The following is a 15,608-nucleotide window of genomic DNA, read 5'->3' as shown; positions in this document are numbered from 1 at the left end:
AACCAGCCCCCTAAATTGATTCTCCCTCATGACTCTCCCTCATTGATGACCAATAAATATTGGATGATAACAGCTTTATGTAACTACTTCAAATGTCAAGAATTACATGTACCATGCACTATTTGACTTCGTTGTGTTGGTTGGGTTGGCCATGGAGGTAGAATGGAGGTAGTAATTCTCCCTCCATGGGTTGGCCTAGTGGTATTTTCCCTTGTCTCCCACCTATAGGACCCTGGTTCGAATCTCGCCCATGGTTTATCAGTCCCCACACATGAACAGACTGCATGGGTTTCCCCTTAAAAAATTTTTCCGGGTTTTCCTCACACATCTAAAACTGAAACTTCTCTATTCCTTGCCTTCTCCCCAAAATGGTTCCTGTCAATGTATTCACTCTTCAGAAAGTTCTTTGCTTCACAACAGTAATTAAATCAAATCTCACCACCATCTTAGTCAAGTTCATGCGAACAATGAATGCTTAGTAAATCAAAAGGTACCTGACTGTTTTCACTTTTAACCTCCATTTTGTTGGATTGATTTTAATAGAAAAGATTCGTGGATGAAGGTTAGAACTAAACTTGCTGACTTTGGCTTTTCCAGTTGTCGTTTTTTTTTTCTTTTTTTTTTTTCCTTTACTGACGAACAGAGCAGTTTGAAATGCGAACGAGATCAATGGATTTGTGAGTGAGTTGCTTGTCACTGATGAATGATGAGAACATGTAGGCATCTTAAGATACGTAAATCTTCCAGACCGGGTGATAATTTATCACCAAGACCCTCTTAAGAAATGGAGCAGATCAATGTGGTGCTGTTTGTATACTAAGTCAACAAAGAGGAGGAACCCAATTTTTTTTTCTTTTTTGAGAAGTGCTTGGACAGTAATGCTGTCAAAATAAATGTAGAGTGGGGAATCTTCACACCATGTCTGTATCTAGGTTAGTGATTTATATAGCTTCTTGGAATGTGTCCTTGATGATGGACGAGGTACCCTGCTTTCTTGAGCTTGTACTCTTCTCTTCCTGTACTTTGGAGGATGGTTAGCTTAACCAATTCAACCCTGTCTGTAAAGTTTTAAGGGCTGATTTATACCCCCTCCCCCTTTAGATGGCAGTAGATCTTGTTCGTTAAGTCCTTACTCAACCCCCCATCATCAATCCATCTTTATTGTTGAATATTTCCCACTAACAGAAACTGTGCTACCCCCACCACCTTCTTAACAACTCAACATTTCAATCAGTGAGTTCTGTAATGCTACCCCCACCACCTTCTCAACAACTCAACATTTCAATCAGTGAGTTCTGTAATGGTCTTCAAATTGTTAGACCGTGAGTTATGTTTCAGAGCCGCCACAGCTTCCGAAAAGAGACTTAGTGCTAGTTGAAACTTTCCTTTTCTTATCTCTGCTTAGTCTGGTGCAAGACATTCTTTCGATGGTGAGTCAAACCATGCGCACTCAACACTACTTTGTTTTATGTGTGGTGGACCATGGGAAGATGGGAACAGTCGGTTAAAGACCTGCCAGTCTTCTCACTTAGTGTATCTCAACATATGCACAAAATAACAAACCTGTGAAAATTTGAGCTCTATCGGTCGTCGAAGTTGAGTTGCGAGATAACTATGAAAGAAAAAAAGCCTCGTTGTCACACGAAGTTGTGTGCATTCAGGTGCTTGATTTCAAGACCTCAAATTCTAAATCTGAGGTCTCAAAATCAAGTTCGTGGAAAATTACTTCTCTCTCGAATAGTACATCACTTCAGGGAGCCTTTTCACACACTGTTTTAAACTATCAACCTCTCCACATTACTCGTTACTAAGTAATGTTTTATGCTAATAATTATTTTGAGTTATTACCAATAGTGTCCAATGCCTTTAACAGCACCCGCAGCACCGCAGCCATGGATGTGAGGTTTAGAGCACCCGAATCAATATCTGGTGTTTATGATCAGCAAAGTATGGACTAGTCCTGGTGGTGGCACCGTATCATTGAGTAAGGTGCTCTATACTATTTATTTTGTCCTTCGGATGGGACATCAAGCCATAAGTCCCACGATGGAGGAAGAATGGTACCACGTGCGAAGATTGTTAGTACACGTAAAAGAACCTGGTGTAAACCGTAGTGTATCTGGTTCACATACTGTACATACAAGCAACCTTGTTAACAGTTTTCCTTAGGCTTGTGAGTTGCAGTGATTAAGTTCACTAACAAATTAACAACAACGCATTGTACCAAGACTAACCTCTGCGCTGAAGAGCAGCTCTACTTAACTTGTCTTGTTTAATCTAACGGTGTGTGTTTCGTCAATCTGTCTTTGACCAGATATAAGAAAAGGAAATGTTCAACTAGTACCAAGTGTCTCTTCAGAAGTTGTGGCTGCTCTGAAATATAACTCATGGTCTATCAATCTGTCTTTGGTAGAAGTTTTCAAACCAAGGTTGCATCCGGCTTGCTCCATTCTTTAGCAAACCCCCACATTCCCACTTTGTTCTCTTGCCGTTTGATTTGTGTGCATTTATACTTGCATTTCTTTGTACACGTTATTCAGCTGTTTAAACACTTGCTCGGTTTTTTGCGAGTACAGATGATTTTGGCGAAAGCTTTTACCGTTCTCCCGCGAGTTAAGAAATCAATGTCTGGAGTAATTGAACTGAATGGAATAGTATAGATAGTGAGATGATGGTCAGGAACAGAGGATGTACAATTCTAAGTCTTTGTGTTATACAGAGGATGTGCTTTTCTTTTAAATAGAAAGTGGATTTACTTCATATTTACTGACACCTAAACTATCCAAACATCTTCAGTGTTCAATCAGTCAATCAATCAACAGTGCCTTATTTTATAGAGCACATGAAGTAGCTAAGCACAAATCACTTTTGCTTACCATATCAAGATTACAGCCAATATAACTTGCACTGTCTGTGACCGTAGCTTATGTTTGCTTAGCAGAAAAAAATATGTTAAGCAGAATGTTCTGCTTCAGAAGAGATGCAACCAAAGTGGCTAACCACAGTGAATTTTTTTTTTTTTTTTTTTTTTTTTACCCATATACATGTACACCGATGTGTGTAGCACTGTATACTCAGTACTTTCCCCGAGTCCTGTGGGTAAAACCAAAAATTAATATTCTTTATCGTTTGCAGTACCCGCTGCTAAACATAGGATTTGAACTGCCTCTAGCTACCGGGCAATCTCGGTGGTCTAGTTGGTATGACATTGCTCTAGAATTGCAAGGGTCGTGGGTTCGAATCCCACCCGAGTAAAATGCCTGTGATTTTTTTCACAGGACTCGGGGAAAGTACTGAGTATACAGTGCTACACACATCGGTGTTATGGGTAAAACCAAAAATTAATGCTGAACAAGTGTGTATTATGCCCAGAGATTATGTGGCTGATATAAATTTTAAATTCAACGCGAAACCAAAAAACATCAACCTACTCGAAACTTGGCAAAACCATGGAGGAAGGAGCAAAACCTAAGGCTCTTTTCGCAGAAGTTTCTTGTTATCATGCAAGATCCATGCAATAGATAATGTATGAGAATGTCCAGAGATTCTGTATAGCTGATACATTTAAACTTCAGCTCAGAAAACTCACTAAACCACAATTCGAAACTTGGCAAAACCTCAGAAGTTTATTTTATCATTCCACAAATCCCAGCGACCCAAATTGCTGCTAGTCCTTGAGTGAAATTCCTCATCTGCAACTACCAGTTCAAAAGTTTATTTTGGGAACGTGCCCGGAGTCAGTTTGTCTAGGTAGGTTCGCTTGATCCTACAGAGATCTTGGAGTGGTTCAACAACTAAAACCAACAGTTTTGGGAAGTGTTGAGTGGAGTAGGCAAGCTGCATGGTTTTGTGGGGGCATTTTTCATCTAACATTTTGTGTGTGGTTTGGGAGCATCCCATGAGATTTCTTTTAGTTGGCGTTGTGGTAATGGATACTGACTAACCAAGATGGGATTTTGTAAACAATGTGGGGATTTATCCCTGAGATTCTGGACATGTTAATATCACACAATTCCAATCAAATGAATGCCATTCTGAAAGAAAAACCACAGAAGGAGAAATCTTGACAACAAAGATGTTTTTTTCCCTTTCATTACTCTCTTGCAACTTCGATGACCAATTGAGTCAAAATTGTCACGCAGGTTTGTTATTTGATGCATGTTGGAATATATACCAAGTGAGAATACTGGTCTTTGATAATGACAGAAGTAAAACCTCAGAAGGGGAAATATTGGCATCGTCAGTGATATGTTTCTTGTTGTATCCAAACCTTAATGTCAGTCTTCTTCATTCAGGACCAGTGCTTTATAGTTGCCATATATGCCTATGTAGTTCTGTTCAACATATTTCTTAATTTTGTTTTCCTTTTACTATAATCTTATTTGCAATAAAATGTACATGTATTGTTGTTGTTATTGATGAAATGGCCGAATAAATAATAATAATAATCATATGTGAATATAGTGGTTTCTTAATCAGTTGAGCGAGAGCATGTCTTTAGCCGACGCCTTCACGAGAGCATGTCTTTAGCCGACGCCTTCACGAGAGCATGTCTTTAGCCGACGCCTTCACGGGGAACTCTGATGGTCGTCTTCCACGCATGCATCCCGGGTTCCTAATACTTTTTAATTTTATCAACTTGAGGATATTCCTTAATATGTAATTTTGGTTCAATTTCCTTTATTTCTTCGCTACTAAACAGAATACATCACATTGTATCATGCATCATTACTAAACATTCCCATTTCCTGTCCTTCTTTGTATTTCACTTTCATCTCTTTCTTATAGTTATTTTTTGTCGTCTTGTACAATCCTTGTGTTTACAATATTTCCTTGGGATAACCTTGAGAGAAAGGTTCAATCGTAGTATCAAGCGATCCACAGGGACTGAGTAGAAAACAAGCCCATCCATTAAAGATGATCTTAAGGTCTTACACAGCCAAATAAAAAGGAGACTGGTAGTACAAGAGAACAGCCAAGGGACTTACATCTGCTGAAGACATTAATTTCACATTTGTTACATCCATAACAATGTCAGTCAGACTTACTGATTCCATGCTTGACAAATGGATTACCCAGACAATAAATCTTTCCCTTTTTTTTTTTTTCAAGCAGATTTTTGATGTGGGGTTTAACCAAAATTATTAATTAAAGGGGAGGGATATTTTGTGTTCTTCATTCGATGAAATAAGTAATTCAAAACCACTTATTTCAATTAAGCATAATCTCAACTTTTTTTGAGACGAAGTTTATTCCTACTTATTGCCTCAAGGCTATGTTCACAGTTACTGTACGAAAGTTTGTTTAGGCCTAATGCAATATAAACTGAGTCTAGTTGTAGTATTGTGTATACCACACAGCCTGAAGCAATCGACAAGGTGTGGTCTCCACTTCTCAAAATCAAAGCAATCTATCACGGAGATCGTCTCAGAGCCTGTACATCGGAATCAACGAAAGTCTACTCCAGTCTCCTTCTGTAGCCACACACAAGCTCACCCTAGAGGTAGATCTATTTGTACCCAGGACTATGGGGCGCCGTTTGTCATTGTTTTTTTGTTAAAGACACTGGACACGTCTTTTGACTCAACATATGCACAACAAAAACTGTCAAATTTTCAACTCAATCGGTCATCGAAGTTGCGAGATAATGATGAAAGAAAAATAAATTTATCACACGAGTTTGTATGCTTTCAGATGCTTGATTTCGAGACGTCAAAATCAAATGTTTGGGTCTCGGACTCAAATTCGTGGAAAATTACTTCTTCCTCGAAAACTACGTTACTTCTCAGTGAGCCGTTTCTCGCTATGTTTGATACTCCCCATTACTCGTTACAAAGTAAGGTTTTATGCTAATAGTTATTTTGAGTAATTACCAATAGTGTCCACTGCCTTGAGGTTTTTTTTTTTACATGTTTTTACCACGGTTTGTTAAATTTCAGATGTAAACCATAGAAAGTCCAGTCATTTTGTTGTGGTTTACATAGCATGGAAATATAATCAAAACTTTATAAATTATGGTTTATAAACCATGAACTTTTTTCAAGCACCTTCAAAACATGGTTTATAAACCAACAATTTTCAGCAGCTTCAAAACATGGTTAAAAAAACATACAAAGTTAATATACAACTGTTGCACACTGTGACGGGGTCCATGGCGTTTTGTACACTAGAGGGGGAAAATGGAACCCGAGGCGAAGCCGAGGGTGCCATTTTCCCTCGAGGGTGTACAAAACCCATGGACCCCAGTCACCACGAGCAACAATTGTTTTGTTATACCTTTGTATAATTGTTATTCCTCTTCTCGATGTTCTGTTGTCATCTTCAAACATTATTACGACGGACTATTCATTGTTTAATTAACAGACGAACAAGAAACAATTCCCTCGTACCCGCGGTTGTTTCGTACGCAGCGCGACATCGACCAACGCTGGGAACGATCAAGGTGATGTACACCGGTGTACATCACTTGTCATGTTACCCGGCCCATCGAGCCATGTAACATGCGTTTTTGTAGCGCGTCACATGATTGGTTCTCGACCAATCAAACTTCACAGTTTGTTACCGAGATATAACAAACATGTTTGAAACATGGTTTGGCACCACCTCCATGGAGAAAGTGACACTAAACTCCAACCAAGGCGGTACAGTTACTACCTCCGTGCCTCCACATTTCCAGTGTCAGTGTTTAAGATCAGAAACCAGCGCCCTCTCCAATCTAAAATTACCAGAGATAGATCAACTGTCTGGTCCACACTGTACCTCAAGGAGTGCTATGGGTGGGCCTGTTGGTGGTCCAAGCCATTGACAAGATGATGGTTAACTTGATAAAGGATTTATCTGTCAGCAGATATCCCTACAGCCAATGTAGTTTGGATTTTCCGTTGATCTTTGATTTATTTTAGTGGGTGAGTGTTTCAGAAGGAAGTTCTCCAAGAAGGGCGGTCTCTGTCACCACAGAGCATCTTCTTTGCCTATTTGTTATCAATCTCAGTCTTATATTGTTTTCATAAGGCGCTACACAAATACTTTACTATCACATGACGCCGCCTTAAAAAAAACCTTGCAGGGACATGCAAGGGTTGAAGCCATTGGACACTTTCGGTAAACAGTATTGTCCAAGGCCCACACAACTTATATATACAATAACAAACCTGTGAACATTTAGGCTCAATCGGTCATCGGAGTCGGGAGAAAATAACGGGAGAACCCACCCTTGTTTTACGCACGTTTCGCCGTGTCATGACATGTGTTTAAAATAAATCCGCATGATTCTCGATATCGAGAATTGATATTGTTTTCTCAAAAAGTAAAGCATTTCATGGAATAATAATATTTCAAGAGAAGTCTTTCACCAATACCTAATGTAAACCCTGTAAGTTATTTGTAAATCTGTGAACTTTTGATCTGTACCGAAAGTGTCAAATGGCTAGATAGACCCATCTGAGTCGCTTGTGTTTTTCCACGCAAGGCCCGAAAAACGATACAGCGCTTCTCACAATTGGTATAATGGTAGAATTAAAACAGTACTATGAGCCACTTAGCTGTGTTGCTGTTCCGAAAGATCGAAGTTTTGTTAACCGACTAATAGACATTGTATATTCTGTCCACATCCAAAGACATGTACATGCCTAGTTAAAGCGCAGGAAAATATAGGCCTATGTAGAAACAGAGAGATGGGTTGTACATTTCTTCTATTTTTAATACACTTCAACAAAATTATTATCTTAAAGTTTACTCGCTTGACATCACCCAGAGTCAGCCATCTTTAAAGGCGGTGGAAACTATTGGTAATTACTCAAAATAATGATTAGCATAAAACCTTACTTTGTAACGAGTAATGGGGAGAGGTTGGGGGTACAAACCATTGTGTGAAACGGCTCCCTCTGAAGTGGAGTAGTTTTCGAGAAAGAAGTAATTTTCCACGAATTTGATTTCGAGACCTCAAGTTTAGAAATTTGAGGTCTCGAAACCAAGCATCTGAAAGCACACAACTTCGTATGGCAAGGGTAATTTTTTCTTTCATAGTTAGTTATCTCGCAACTCCGACGACAATCGAGCTCAAATTTTCATAGGTTTGTTATTTTATGCATATGTTGAGATACACCAAGTGAGAAGACAGGTCTTTGACAATTACCAAGAGTGTCCATTGGCTTTAATGGCAACACATTTTGTTTAGTGCTGCACGCAAGAGTTTTTTAAAAACTCGTTGCTCACATGGCGTTGAACTACCTGGCTTGACGGCAAAGTACACTCCCGATGCTGCTCAGAGCCAAAGCTGTCCAAAAGGATGGCATGTATTGGGGGCGGTATAAACCGCATTCTTTAGTGACATTAGGCTTGGGTTGTTTTACAGACTGGGTCACAAAAGCCCAAAGGGTTAAGACATTTTGTTCCACTTCCCCTCAGATATGGTAGGTAAGAACCGAGAAGTAAACAAGTACACTGCACTTTAGCAAACTTAATGATGATGCAAGTATAAGTCATCTGCTCATTTCCCTTGAGATAACGAATCCAGCTCAAGCCCGATTGCTGTATATCATAATATTGACCGACAAATCCAGTCTTTGTCTACACATTATCTTTGATGACATTAATTAAGTCTAATGGTTTATACACAAACCTGTACTCTGTGTGTTGATAGCGTACAGCTAAATCTCCGCCCCCGTGCGTAAAACAAAAACAACTACCCGAATTCCGGATTATGACCGGCGAAAGTAAAGCGCTTAAAAGATTTTCTTGGAGTGGCTAATCTTTGCAAAGCAGCAGTGAAATTACGTTGTCTTGGCACCATTTGTGTGTATCACATGAATACACAGGTATAATCGTTGTTGTGTTAAGGGTTGATTAATCGTTATTAGAGGCCTTCAGCCTCGCTCAGAGATTAAACGGGGGTTTTATTCAAGAGAAAGTGCCTCATTTTTGTCTTTTGGAGGAGTAGAATCATTCCTATAGCCTCTACTTACGTATTTATTTAGTTAGTTATTCTTTCAGGCTTTAAAAACATCAACAACAAACAGCAACACTAACAGAAAATGTAGGTTTTAAAAACATTTGGAAAACAATGAGAGACATAAAAAACGAAAAAAAAAAAAAAAAAAAAAAAAAAAAAAGCAAACAGAAGCCTAGGGATTGCCCAAAAGCGAGCCAAATCACTATCCAAAGGGACAATCCCTTTAGGTTTATAAATAAGACATAAAATAAGAAATCAAATGGCAACATTTAAGAAATAAAAATGGACCATTATAACATTTGGCAAGAGGAGGGCATTTTATAAATTATAAAGAATTGCAGAGAAGCACATCAAGTTGATTGCTCCATGTGTAAACACACTACAAATTGAACATCATACCTCGAAAATTACATGTGAAAACTAAACTGTGAATATATTTTTCATAGTAGCCTGTAGGCCCCCCTATGTATTGCCTGAATGATACGTCGTGTGACATGGCTCTAAGATTTCCATTAAAATTATTTTTGAAATTTACCGTGGTTCATACGTTATCCTTTCAATCTGCCCAGCTTGATCCATTATCCCAAGCACATGTTTATTATTGTGCTGACATTAATTTATTTCAAATGGAATTCCATTCCCTAATACATCACAGGCAGGTAGCATAACAAAATGTTGTCCATTTCACAAAATGAAATAACGCGCAATTTCCGGCCGGCTAAAAAAGAAGAAGATGTAAACACCTAAACAACGCACAAAATAAATTCCACCGATTTCATTTTTATGCCTGATAAAAAAAAAAAACGGTGCTAAACTTCCAAAGGAAGGTGGATTTATAGTCGTGTCAGCTGTATCCAGGAGGAACCATTCCGGTCTATTGGGCTGCTAGATATGAGTTATATAGGTTTTTGATTTATCAATGATTTATCTTAACATCTGTGCAAGTGTTGGCTGTGGCCAGAAGGTGTACATTCGTTGAAATTCTTGTACAACTCCCTGTGTCCTTGTAAACAACCACAAATGACGATAAATCGCAGATAATTTATAGAGGCAGGGACTAGTTTCTGATGGGATTATTTTTCAGCACTTCATGGCAAGGTCTTGTCAACGATTTGAAGGAAAACGACAGAGATTTCTATATTTTGTTTCCCCTATGGACTCCCGATGGACTCTGAAACCTGTTTAGGCAATAAACTGAACAATTTGTGAGGTGACATAAAGTGTCGAGCCAACGACGGTCAAGTCCATTTAAAAGAATTTGTAATATTGGGAGTTTGTCTTTAATGTTTATTTGCGTAATGTATTTTAAGATCGCCATTTCTATCAAAACTCAAACATTTTGATAGATACCTTTGTCATTTTATAGGTAGAATCTGTAATCACGAGCAACTTTGACAGGAAACTTGGAGGTAGCCAACTATGGTGCATGCACCAAAACCACTTTGGTACTTAAAGGCAGTGGACACTATTGGTAATTACTCAACAAAATTATTAGCTTAATACCTTACTTGGTGACGAGTAATGGGGAGAGATTGATGGTACACTATAATACATTGTCAGAAACAGCTCCCTCTGAAGTGACATAGTTTTCGAGAAAGGAGTAAATTTCCACGAATTTTATTTCGAGACCTTAGATTTAGAATTTTAGGTCTCGAACTCAACCATCTAAACGCACAACTTCATGTGACAAGGCTTTTTTTTTCATTAATATCTCGCAACTTCGACGACCAATTGAGCTCAAATTTTCACAGGTTTGTAGGATTTGAAACTTTCACAGGTTTGTTATTGTATGCATATGTTGAGATACACCAAGTGAGAAGACTGGTCTTTGAAAATTTACCAATAGTGCCCAGTGTCCTTAAGTTAAGTAATTTGTCAATGTCTTACAATTCAGTTACTGTTGATAGTGACACGTAAACTGTCTCGTGTGGACATGGGCCATTATCATCAATTTAGCGTTTGTCAGGAGTCGGTCATCTCGTCGTCCCCCCCCCCCCCAAATGCAGTGTTAGATTTAGCGGCTATGGCAGCGGCTGGATAGCCATGTCAATATGCGTTGAAGTATAGCACCCTTAGCAACGCCCTTAGCAATAGACGCAGCCAGAGCCTCCTATTCGGATACAATCAATGAGCGACAAAACCGAGGCAACAAGGGTAACATAGTCAGATATCTTTTTGTGCAATGCGAAACAGTTTTCATTTTTTTATTTAATTTTACACACATTTATTTTGTATTGCTGATACCTGTAGTGTGTTTTATTTACTGCTTTTCCTAATATGATAATAGAGTAAATATTCAAAACAATTTATATATCAATTGATGGATTAGTGGAATAATTGATTGATTGAAATCATTTGGTGGATTGCTATGGAAAGCCAGGGTTTTGTTTTTGGAAAAATATGAAAAACAACATTTTAAAGCTACACCCAATGTCTGGATTTTGTAAAAGAAACATTGGCTGGAAGCATCCGTTGGATCCGTTTAAAGGGTCTATGTACTTTTTGTAGAACGAATAACACAATGTCTACAGATTTATACTAAACTTACACAGTTTAAAGATAATGATAGTATAAAGCTTCCCTGAAAATATTACTTGCTAAGGTGCTGTAATTTTTGAGAAATTAGTAAAACAATGTCATGGAAATAATTTTCGTGTCACTGATCACGAGACGAACATTTTTTTTTGCTTTTAAAAACGTATTTTCATGACATTGTTATACTTATTTTTCAAAAACTACAGCACCTCAGCAACTAATATTTTAAGGTACACTTTCTACTATCACTATCTTCAAACTGTATAAGTTTAATGTTAATCTGTGGACATTGTGTTTTGTGTTAGAACAAGTACCCAAATCCTTTAACAACTAGATACATCAACAACTAGATACATCTCCGTACAATTCATTGTAGTTTTCCCTTTCCCCCGTGTCCAGCATCCCAGACAAGTCCTTCCTGTTAAAAAAACAAGGGCTGCCCCCTTCCTCTGGCACCCACTTCCCCTGACGCAGTCTGTTTGAGAAATAAAAAACCCATAAATTACTTTACGAGTGACAACCTGTAATTGTCCATTCCTTTTTTTTGTTACCACCACTCAGGGATACCTGTTAATAATGACCCAGATATGAACCCTTGGGTCAATCTGCTGCATCATGGGAGAAAACTCAAACAATACGGTGTCCTGAGGATCACCTTTTGCAATAGTTGTAAACTTTAAAGACACTGGACACTATTGGTAATTGTCAAAGACTAGTCTTCACAGTTGGTGTATCTCAACAATTTGAGCTCAATCAGTCGTTGAAGTTGCGAGATAATAATGAAAGAACAAACACCCTCTCCACACAAAGTTGTGTGCTTTCAGATGTTTGATTTCTAGATCTCAAATTCTAAACTTGAGGTATCGACATCAAATTCGTGGAAACAAATGTTCTTCTCGAAAACTACATTACGTCAGAGGGAGCCGTTTCTCACAATGTTTATACTATTTACCTCTCCCCATTAGACATTACCAAGAAAGGTTTTATGCGAATAATTATGTTGAGTAATTACCAATAGTGTCTTTAATCTCGAGAGTTGGAAGTTTCCCCGAGGGAAATGATTACATGACACATCTTAAGCTGGGCCCAATTTCATAAAGCTGTGTTAAGCAGCAAGTAGTAGTTGCTTACCATTTTTATTTTGTTACCCAACACATGAGTGGGGCACAAAGCTGCAACGTAAACCTTGTAATTTGAGCTGGGAACTAGTTTCTGTTTAGCAAAACTTAGCAAGTTATTGTAATGCTTAGGCCTACATGCTAATAATTAATTTATGAAATTATGAAAAACCCAATCCACAAAAGGCCCCGGTCTAAGCCGGGGTATGAACCGGGGTCAAAGAGGTGGAAAGCAGAGAAAGAAAAACCACGAGCCAACCTGGGCCCAATTTCATGGCTCTGCTTACCGTAAGCACAGAATCGGCGCTTTCGGAAGCAGGGAATTATGTGCTTACGGCAAGCGTAGTTCATGGGTTAGCGGCGAATTTGGGCTTCTGCGCGTGCGTACTTCACATTACCAGGCATTCTACGCTTACAAGGCTAGCGCAGAACTTCGGCGCGTGCACGTAAGCGGGGAATCGTCATCGTAAGCGCAGAATTCGGCGGTAAGCAGAGCCATGAAATTAGGCCCTGGTCCCAATCCCACAAACTTATCTTTATTGTAAATCAGAGGCCATGATATAATTAATACTCTTAAAAATACTCTTATCATAGTCAAGCAATCTTTATCAGAAAAACCCAGGATTCCTAACTGCTATTTTGTTATTAAGAAAACACATCAATGTATATGTAGATGATGGTGGCCGAGTTCTAAAAGGACATATAGGTGATCGGTATAGACCCGTGTTCCACACTGTCACCATCTAGGTCATGTTCCCTGTTTCCAATAACAGTATGCTAACATTCATTGTGCAAACATGGCACCAGACTAATATTTCATCCAGCCTCAGTTCGGTTACAATGAGTTAGAATGGAGCCTAAAATCAAGATGACCGCACCATCATAAAGGTCTATAAACACAACCCGAACAAAAAACTCACTCTCCCCTAAACGGATGAAAGTCATTACTATTGATTGCCTGAACGACGGGCGACAATACCACTTCACCCCACTCACGATCCAAATGAATTTAATATACCATCAGACCATCGCGAACAATCAGTCAACCTTAACGAGACGTTATGAGCAGTGGATCCATAGCTTTGATTAACCTTGATTGATATTTTAATTCCCGAGACCGCGATGTACTTGGCATGTAAAAACACACATTTTGGAAAACTGGTTGGGGTATGCCTACGCCTGTAATTGAACGCGTAAACAGTCAGCCAATTTGTGGTTTGTGTGTTTATCACTCTATAATGGTGGGTGGGGGCTGTACAACTAAATGTCATCACAGGGCTCCGTAAATAAAAGATAATTTACATTTCTTTACCTTTCTGTATTATGCGAATAAGAGTGTGTTTTATTTATTTGTTTGCTTTTTTGTTTGGGGGGGGGGGCGGAGCAGTTCGGTGACTATTCTTGGGTGAGAACTGGGCACAAATTTGTAGAGTAGCTTTAGCAGAAATTACTGCTATAAAAAATCACTGCTTGGCAATAATGAACAGGATACCAGACACAAATCGACGCGTGACATGATATCAATTTGGCTGGTAACCTCATTCTGGTGAGCACAATGGTTTGCTTAGTTGCTTTTCTGTGTCGAGCAGCTCTAGGTAGTCCCCTTGTTTGGCTTTTCTTATAACCGAAGCCACGGAAGCAGCTATCTCTGCTTATACATCCATGATTATTCTCGGATCGTTATCTTGATATTGATTCATGGTTTTGAAATTGGAGGTCGTACACATCAATACAATAAACTATTTCATCACATCATTATTGAACACAATTATTCCCTTAAGCTCTCTCTTTAAGATTGTATACCCATTTATCTGCAGTAGCTTTGATCAGTTTCTCTCTAATTCATGTTAAGTGTCAAGAAGTACATCCCCACATCCTGATGGCTGATCCTAAACTATCATCGACTCCATCTCCCTGTGATTTCCTTCTCACAACACATTAAATCTCACCCAATAAGCTGAATTGACAATTCTCCACATGACCTCCAATATAATTTACTAGATAATTACAATTCCACATATCTGACAAAACAATTCCATATCACTCCCATCCCTTAAACCTCTTCTGACACAAACTATAGTCTTCCATGGATTAAACGATGGGGATACTCAATTTAGCATCTTGATATTTAATGGAATTGAAGACCTATAAATCGTTGGCTTCCCCCTCCAGGGGGAGATGCCCAGATCAAAGTTAATTGAAAGTCGAATTAAATGACTACCCCTTCATATTTAAGAGGTTGTGCTGCTGCAGCATCAAAAGCCAACGTACTTTCTCCTCCCCTCGTCCTTTTCTTAGTCCAGTCAGTGTGTAATGATAAGGATCATAGGATGTTACGCGTCAACACACTGCATCTAACAATTACGCACAATACTTTGAAAAGTAGTGCCTGTTTTAATAGCGGGACCTCATTTAGAAGGAAATGACTCCTCACCGATTTATTCAAGAAAAGAACTAAGAAGGGAGCAGAATTGAGAATCATTGGATATGATAGCTATTGAAAGGAAATAGGCACGGCACTCCGCCATGTTCAATTGAGTGTAAATGCACTTTTAAGATTTAATTAAAGAGGTTGTCAATGAAACATTTTGATAATAGGGTATAAGGGGGTATTTTTGTTGTTTGGCTAATAATTGAACTAGAAGGAGGTAGTGGAGTCGGGGATGGAACATGAAATTGGATAGGCCGTGGAGACATCAATCTTGGGGTGTCTGAGATCACGGAGGACTATTTGTTTTCCTCCATGAGATCTTCAGCATCATCTGATCAATGATTAGATGACTGATTATTAGTTGTTCTTTGTGTGTTTTTTCTGTTGTTGTGTGTGAGATGCTTCTTTCATGTCATATTTTAATGAAGTACACGTTTTGAGAAGCATGATCAAGTACTTTCTGGGGGGTTTTCCTGACCATTTTGCAATCATAAGGTGCTCGATTTGCGGCACACATACTCCAAAAACTACCGGGTCACAATGTTGTTTTGGGTCCTATTATTTGGTCTGTATA

The 15,608-nt window shown here is 38.8% G+C and overlaps 1 non-coding gene across 1 annotated transcript; it reads left to right on the top strand.

Moving 5' to 3' along the window:
* The first annotated feature begins 3,182 nt into the window (after positions 1-3,182).
* Positions 3,183-3,255, top strand: Trnas-aga. Its single transcript has one exon. It is a non-coding gene; the product is annotated as a tRNA-Ser (tRNA).
* Positions 3,256-15,608: the final 12,353 nt, after the last annotated feature.

Source organism: Asterias rubens, chromosome 4, assembly GCF_902459465.1.
Source record: "Asterias rubens chromosome 4, eAstRub1.3, whole genome shotgun sequence".
Taxonomy (NCBI): Eukaryota; Metazoa; Echinodermata; class Asteroidea; order Forcipulatida; family Asteriidae; genus Asterias; species Asterias rubens.
This window is presented reverse-complemented; position numbering and strand designations above follow the sequence as displayed.